Here is an 8,686-nt window from a genome sequence, read left to right on the forward strand (position 1 = left end):
CCAGTGACAAAGAGTTCAGGGACCAAGTAACTTTGAATATCAGGCACTGGAGGCAAGCGGGGGAGAGGGGCATGGTGTCCATCTTATGGGTTTCCTGCAGCTACTGGCCAGGCCATGATTGAAAGCAGAATGCTTAGGGACTGAGTGGTCTACATAAATCTGATTCAGCAAGTCCATTGTTAAGATATCATAAGTGATCAGGAATTTCCTTTGTGGTGGGGGATAGGTGAGCTGACAGGCGTATTTGGAGGAGCTAGTGGTTGCTGGCTGCTTCAAGGGACTGTTTCTGAAGACATTCTCTTGTGACCTCCCCCCCCCCCCTGCACGAATGCGCTGGTTTTAATTCATGACTTTGAGTGGTGAAGTTAAAACTTGATTTTTCAAAACAGAGAAAGGGTCATTGGAGTCACGCACCTTTCGAATGAGAAAACAAAATAAACCAGGCTTCGTCTTGATATAATCTTTAGTTTCTTTCCTTCCTCTCTCAGGAAAGCAAACATTTTAAGAATGTGAGGATCTGCTAGCAATAAAACACGATGGCCTGGAATGGCATAGAATTAGTGACCCCAGACGATTGGCTGGAATCCTTGAAAGGGGGCTTTTCACTGTCGAAAACACAGTATTATCTCCTCCCAGGACATCCAGAACTAGTCTTAATCCTTTGCCTGTCTGCAAAACTAAAATAGGTTTGTTCATATCATGTATTGAGATGCATAGGGCCTCAAGATCAACACTCTAATAATTAACCTAGTTAATGGAGGGAAGGAAAATGTTATGGGGCCCTGAGAGATAGATAGATATAGATATATAGATGATGTGCACAGAGCCATGTAGCCCCAGTTGGTTAAAATGTAAAGCTGAGACATTTTTGAAGGTGTGAGTTGTAACTCAGGACCCCAATCCTTTAACCCCAACCCCAAAAGCTGTGGTTGGCTACAGATGAAATAGTTAAGGAACAGGCACCTCTTCTTCAGCCAGTTTGCATGTTCAGAGAACTGATTCCTAGTCTTCATCATCATCATCATCATTTATTATTTGTTCCCCAGCCACTCTGGGTGGCTCCCAATTGAATACTAAAACAATACAGCATTAAATACTAAAAGCTTCCCTAACCAGGGTTGCCTTCAGATGTCTTTTAAAATTAGGATAGCTGCTTATTTCCTTGACATCTGATGGAAGGGCATTCCACAGGGCGGGTGCTGCTACCGAGAAGGCCCTCTGTCTGGTTCCCTGTAACCTCACTTCTCGCAATGAGGGAACCGCCAGAAGGCCCTCAGCGCTGGATCTCATAGTTCAGGATCAACAGCAAATTTGAAAACAGACTCCCAAGTAAAGGAATACAGTTCAATACAATACTAAAGATACGTCTGCAGTTCTTTGTGACTGGAAAGAGCAAGGGCCGGGAACTTGTATAATACATATAGATCAGTCAGCCCAAGTGGTGGTGTTTCTGTAGTATCTTGGGAAGAAGCTTCTGATGCGTTATCTGGAGGTGCCAGAGATCGATATGTGCAAATTATGTGCTTTGCCAGACAACTGTGGCTGCCTCCCCATTATAAATTACAAAAAAAGTATGAAATGTCCTTGCATTTTTTTCCCTTTGCGGAAATTTTAACTCCAGCCTTTGTATGTCTAGCAGTATCAAATGATTGATGCAAAATTTTAAAAAAATCCTTCCAGTAGCACCTTAGAGACCCAATAAGTTTCTTATTGGTATGAACTTTTGTGTGCATGCACACTTCTTCAGATACCTTTCGTGCATGCACACGAAAGCTCATACCAATAACAAACTTAGTTGGTCTCTAAGGTACTACTGGAAGGATTTTTTTTATTTTGTTTCGACTACGGCAGACCAACACGGCTACCTACCTGTAACTAGAATAAATGATTGATGAATGCTATGCTTGAGTTTCCAATATCACCCTGGTTCACAAGTCTCAATAACCATAACTTGAACTGTGATTTAATGTATTTATTATTGTGTGCTTTTTTTGTAAACTGCTTAGAGGATTGTTTTCAATAAAGCAGTATAAATTTTGATAAGTAATGTGAATGAGCAGGATGTTGGTGCAAGCTGCTCAAAAGTTCCCAGAGTGCTCCTCCCTTGCTCCCGCCAGCTCCACTGCAGGTGAATCACAGAGAAGTCAGATTTTTGGTTTACTTTCCTCCACACCAACCACACGCAGCAGCCGAAATTCATTTGGGGCTTATCCCTTGAGCCAAGGATCACATAACATAACAAGCCAAACCCTGGCGTGTTATGTCTATAGCATAGGTAGGCAAACTGGATCTGGCCCAATCACCTTCTAAAAACGGCCCGTGGACGGTCTGGGAATCAACGTGTTTTTACATGAGTAGAATGTGTCCTTTTATTTAAAACTAGCTGGCCCTACCACGTGTTGCTGTGACTCAGTCTGTTAAATGGAGCCTCAGAGTCCCCCTTCAGACTCCGCTCACCTTCAGAGTCCCCCTGTTTTACATCCCGGCCCCTCCTCCCCCCACCCCTGGCTCATCCCTGTAATTGGCCCCACCCTGTCCCATGACCTATCCCGCCCCCTCCTCCCTCCACCCAGGCGAGCCCCCACCTCCACTCGGCCCAGTCTGGAAAGCCGAGCTGAGATACTGTGGAGAGGGAAGTTTTCCTAGGTGCAGTACGAGTATAGCCATCATTAGAGGGTGCTATTTTGCAACCTCTCCTGTGCTCCCAGCATGCACTTTCGTCTGATTTGTGAGTTCTGGAACACGTGGTTTTGGGGGTTTTATGTTGTACAGGTGTGACATCTATCTTTGAAAATGGTATGGGCTTGCTCTTGTAGTCACATTTGACTTTGTGTCCAAATTTGAACGCAATCGGTCAAGCGGTTTCCTTGAACATTGGAGACGAACACACATGCCCAGTTTACATTTAGATCGATAGATCGATAGATCTCTGGGTTGTGTGTGTGGCATGCCTGGTGTTTTTACATTAGTAGAATGTGTGCTTTTATTTAAAATGCATCTCTGGGTTATTTGTGGGGCATAGAAATTAGTTCATTCCCCCCCAAAAAAGTATAGTCCAGCCCCCCCCCAAAAGGTCTGAGGGACAGTGGACCGGCCCCCTGCTGAAAAAGTTTGCTGACCCCGTCCTATAGCATGGTAGAAGCAAGGGAGGGTGATGGTTTAATGTGGCATGTGAGTTGTCACCGTTTCATTATTGCAGCAGACTGCTTTGGGGAGGCTTGGAGATTAGTACAGAACCAAGGTTGAATGATTCAATTATAACCAGGACCTATGGATCTCCAAGGCGTTGACAACATCCCTCAGAGCGTTTTATCACAATACTTTGTAAGTCAGTGTTGGCCAAACTTGGCCCTCCAGCTGTTTTGGGGACTACAACACCCATCATCCCTAGCTAACAGGACCAGGGGTCAGGGATGATGGGAATTGTAGTCCCAAAACATCGGGAGGCCAAAGTTTGGCCATCCCTGTTGTAAGTGGTTGAGCTAGTCCGTTCAGTGGGAGCATCTGCTCATCTAGGACTGGCCTTATGGAGCTGTGGCATATGACGAAAGATGCTGTAAACCAAGGTTAACTGCATGCTGCTCACGGCTCAGCATTGCATTGAGGAAAGTCAGCGTTGCTTGGCATCAGTTGCCTTTACATTTCAAACAAGGCAATACAGGAAGTTGTTAATTCGGACAACAGCGGCAGCTTTGCTCCTCCACTTTGCATCTGCAAACACCAATTACATGGGAGCAATGCCTGCGTTGATGCAGCTATTAAAAAGCAACAGAAACAGGGCCTGTGGTGTTTGGCGCACTTTTGGGGGCGGGATGTGGCAATAATCCTCTAAATCTGAATAAAATCGCAACCAACAACGGCGTTTGTGCTGCAGGATCAGAAAGAGTTGAGTTGGGTCCCAGAGTGAAGACTGCTTCTTTGAAGCTCAGAGCTGTGAAAGGGAGCATGGAGCAGAGTGCTCTTCACCCACGCCCCTAAATACAGTACATTCCGGACTTGCCTATAAAGACTTTTTTAAAAAGCTAAAGGATCTCTGACAGTTAAGTTCAGTTGCAAATTACTCTGGGGTTGCGGCGCTCATCTCGCATTACAGGCCGAGGGTGCCGGCCCGGGGCGACCCAAAGCAACTCACAAACAAGATGAATAGACATCACCACCGAAAATGCCAACTTTATTTAAATTTAAGTCTAGTTCATGTGCTCCTAAACAGGCATATAACAGCTCTGTATAATAATTTTTCTGTTGTGAACCGCCCTGGGATCTTCAGATGGAAGGACAGTATAATAATAATAATAATAATAATAATAATAAATTTCAGCTAAACAGAACTTTTCTGCTACCTTGCAGGACATTATATCAGGCTTCCTAAGATTGGTGCCTTCCAGATGTTTTGGATTACAGCTCGACCATTAGCCATCCTGGCTGAGGATGGTGGGAGTTGGAGCCCAAATATCTGGAGAACATCAGTTCGTAGAAGGTTGCATTCAATAATCCAGAGCAGCTGGGTGGCATAGCACGCTTTGCATTCAGGAGGTCCCTGGCAACTCCAGCAAAAAGAGCCAGGGTAGCAGGTGACGAGAGACCTCTGGCAGAGACCCCCAGGGGGGGGGCTTCTGCTAGTGAGTAAGCAATGCTGCCCTAGATGGACAAAAATTCTGACCCAGTATGTATCCTGTGTTGCTTGTTAATGCCTCTTCCGGTACAAAACCGCATCTTAATTCTAGATAAGAGGACAATTCTGAAGTTAATGGATTTCTGTTTGGCAGTCGGTACACATGTGAGGTTCTCAGTACGACCGCTTAAATGAAAAGCAAGAGCTTGTACAGTGGTACCTCCACTTACGTTCACCTCCGCGATATGTACGCGGCAAACCCAGAAGTATTTTTCCAGGTTTTGCCACGTGCCCATGTGCAGAAGCAGCAGCTCCGGATACGCACACCTCAGGATCCGACCGGAGCTCCGGAATGGATCCCGTGCTGAACCAGAGGTACCACTGTACTTTGGAATTTGGAAGGCTCTGTGATAGGGTCTAGGATAGTATATTCTGGATCCTAACCAGCATTCGCTGCTGGTTAGGATCCAGAATATGCTATCCTAGACCCTATGCACTCGAAAACCCACACTAAATGAACATTCTCCATAATATTTGATCTCAAACATGAGTAAACCCTCCCATCCCTGTTTTCTTTTGTACAAAAAAAGAATAACTCAATGTAGCTATGCTAGATGGCAATGGGTTTAAGTTTGAAACAATTGGTAGGCTTTAGCCTGGTTGTATTAATGCAATGAAATTTTAAAGACGACCATAATTAAAATATTAATTCAATTTGCATAAACATTCTTAAAAGTAGAGTCCCATTTTATTGATTTTTTAAATTTATTTACCTGTCCATTGGGCACAGAGTGCTGGGTTCTTTGCTGGTTGTCAGAATTGGAAGCCCAAATTAATCAGGGGCCACTGTGGTGACCCTCTCCTTTGTGCCAGATAAAAATCGGGCTGGAAGGGGTGCTGTTCCAGAAGTTATTGGCAAGAAGAATGCTTACAGTTATTGAGAGAGAGAAAATAATAATGGTTTTCCACCCTGCCACTCTTGACAAATATACCTGAGAATTAAATATGGCAGTTCAGTAGAGCAAGTTGAGAAGTTCTTATATTTAAGATTAACTTTCTCTGTGTCTGCTTCGTGGGCTCCATACATTGCCAGAACTAAATATGAAAGGCTTGCCAGTGAATGCAGTTGATATTCTTAAGCCCATGGAAGGAAATATGTGCGGCCAACTAGGAAAAAAACAAGGCAACAGTAGGAACCCACAACGAAGCTTGCTTGTAAAATAATGTCGTTCAAAACAGAAAATGGCCAGACCAGGAACTATGAAAATTTCACTCAGAAAGGGGGGATTGGCCCCAGTTGACACATATTGCAGGATGCATGTCCTCTGAGCCAAATCTCGCTGTCCCTATTCCCTGTTTCAGTCTCTCCCAGCTAGCGGAGGGCAGTTTACAATCTCAGTCTCAAATCGCAAACCTTTATTGGCATATAAGCAAGATTCCAAAAAGGTTCAGTAGAATAAAATTGCTCGGCAAAGTCTGCATCTAATGATGAAAATACTGTTGTATAACATTCACGAATCCCCATTGCGTGTTGCAGAAACCTGGCTCCTATCGCCATCTTATCCCCGTCCCGAGTGAACATTAGGAAGGCTACCTTGCCATTCGTCTTACTGGCACTCCCTGCTAACAACCAACTGATGAATGAACTTAGATTGAATTATCTGATACAAGGGCCAGTGCAAAAGAACGCGCACGAGTGATTCTATAGGACTCTGTCTACAGGGCATAGTCTCTCTGCAAGTGGCATTTTCTGGAATCTCCTGTAGTATTGCTCTCTCCCTGTTGCACTCACAGCCTCCGGGCCTGCTAGATTTTGCTTGGGATGCTATTTGACCCCCTGTATTTTTCAGAAAACTCCATGGACAAAGACAACAGGCATATAAAAGTTATGACGCTGGAAGATGAGCCCCTCAGGTCGGAAGGCGTCCAACATGCTACTGAGGAAGAGCGGAGGACAAGTACAAGTAGATTCAGAGCTGATGAAGCGGCTGGGCCAAAGCCGAAAGGACGCTCAGTTGCGGATATGCCTGGAAGCGAAAGGAAAGTCCGATGCTGTAAAGAAAAATATTGCATAGGAACCTGGAATGTAAGAACCATGAGTGGAGGTAAGCTGGATGTGGTCAAAAATGAGATGACAAGAATAAATATCGACATCCTGGGCATCAGTGAACTAAAATGGAAGGGAATGGGCGAATTCAGTTCGGATGACTATCATATCTACTACTGTGGGCAAGAATCCTGTAGCAGAAATGGAGTGGCCCTCATAGTCAACAAAAGAGTGGCAAAAGCTGTAATGGGATGCAATCTCAAAAATGACAGAATGATCTCGATACGAATCCAAGGCAGACCTTTTAACATCACAGTAATCCAAGTTTATGCACCAACTACCGGTGCTGAAGAAAATGAAATTGACCAATTCTATGAAGACCTACAACACCTTCTAGAAATGACACCAAAGAAGGATGTTCTTCTCATTACAGGGGACTGGAATGCTAAAGTAGGGAATCAAGAGATAAAAGGAACAACTGGCAAGTTTGGCCTTGGAGTTCAAAATGAAGCAGGGCAAAGGCTAATAGAGTTCTGTCAAGAGAACAAGCTGGTCATCACAAACACTCTATTCCAACAACACAAGAGACGACTCTACACATGGATATCACCAAATGGACAGCATCGAAATCAGATTGATTATATTCTCTGCAGCCAAAGATGGAGAAGCTCTATACAGTCAGCAAAAACAAGACCTGGAGCTGACTGTAACTCAGATCATCAGCTTCTTATAGCAAAATTCCAGCTTAAACTGAAGAAAGTAGGAAAAACCACTGGGCCAGTAAGATACAATCTGAATCAAATCCCTTATGAATACACAGTGGAAGTGAGGAACAGGTTTAAGGATTTAGATTTGGTGGACAGAGTGCCTGAAGAACTATGGATGGAGGCTCGTAACATTATACAGGAGGCAGCAATGAAAACCATCCCAAGGAAAAGGAAATGCAAGAAAGCAAAATGGCTGTCCAACGAGGCCTTACAAATAGCGGAGGAGAGGAGGCAAGCAAAATGCAAGGGAGATAGGGAAAGATACAGGAAACTGAATGCAGATTTCCAAAAAACAGCAAGGAGAGACAAGAGGGTCTTCTTAAATGAGCAATGCAAAGAAATAGAGGAAAACAATAGAATGGGGAAAACCAGAGATCTGTTCAAGAAAATTGGAGATATGAAAGGAACATTTCGTACAAAGATTACCATAATCAAGGACAAAAGTGGTAAGGACCTAACAGAAGCAGAAGACATCAAGAAGAGGTGGCAAGAATACACAGAGGAATTATACCAGAAAGATATGGAGGTCTCGTACACCTCAGGTAGTGTGGTTGCTGGCCTTGAGCCAGACATCTTGGAGAGTGAAGTCAAATGGGCCTTAGAAAGCATTGCTAATAACAAGGCCAGTGGAAGTGATGATATTCCAGCTGAACTGTTTAAAATTTTAAAAGATGATGCTGTTAAGGTGCTACACCCAATATGCCAGCAAGTTTGGAAAACTCAGCAATGGCCAGAGGATTGGAGAAGATCAGTCTACATCCCGATTCCAAAGAAGGGCAGTGCCAAAGAATGCTCCAACTACCGCACAATTGCGCTCATTTCACACGCTAGCAAGGTTATGCTTAAAATTCTACAAGGCAGGCTTAGGCAGTATGTGGACCGAGAACTCCCAGAAGTGCAAGCTGGATTTCGAAGGGGCAGAGGAACCAGAGACCAAATAGCAAACATGCGCTGGATTATGGAGAAAGCTAGAGAGTTCCAGAAAAACGTCTACTTCTGCTTCATTGACTATGCAAAAGCCTTTGACTGTGTCGACCACAGCAAACTATGGCAAGTTCTTAAAGAAATGGGAGTGCCTGATCACCTCATCTGTCTCCTGAGAAATCTCTATGTGGGACAAGAAGCTACAGTTAGAACTGGATATGGAACAACTGATTGGTTCAAAATTGGGAAAGGAGTACGACAAGGTTGTATATTGTCTCCCTGCTTATTTAACTTATATGCAGAATTCATCATGCGAAAGGCTGGACTAGATGAATC

General features: G+C 44.1%; 1 protein-coding gene across 4 annotated transcripts in view; it reads left to right on the forward strand.

Annotated features, from left to right (window-relative positions):
• The window catches only part of SLC45A4 (solute carrier family 45 member 4), a 95,571-nt gene that overhangs the window by 40,495 nt on the left and 46,390 nt on the right, over positions 1 to 8,686 (forward strand). The window lies entirely within an intron of this gene.

This window comes from Zootoca vivipara, chromosome 8 (genome assembly GCF_963506605.1).
Source record: "Zootoca vivipara chromosome 8, rZooViv1.1, whole genome shotgun sequence".
NCBI classification, from domain to species: domain Eukaryota; kingdom Metazoa; phylum Chordata; class Lepidosauria; order Squamata; family Lacertidae; genus Zootoca; species Zootoca vivipara.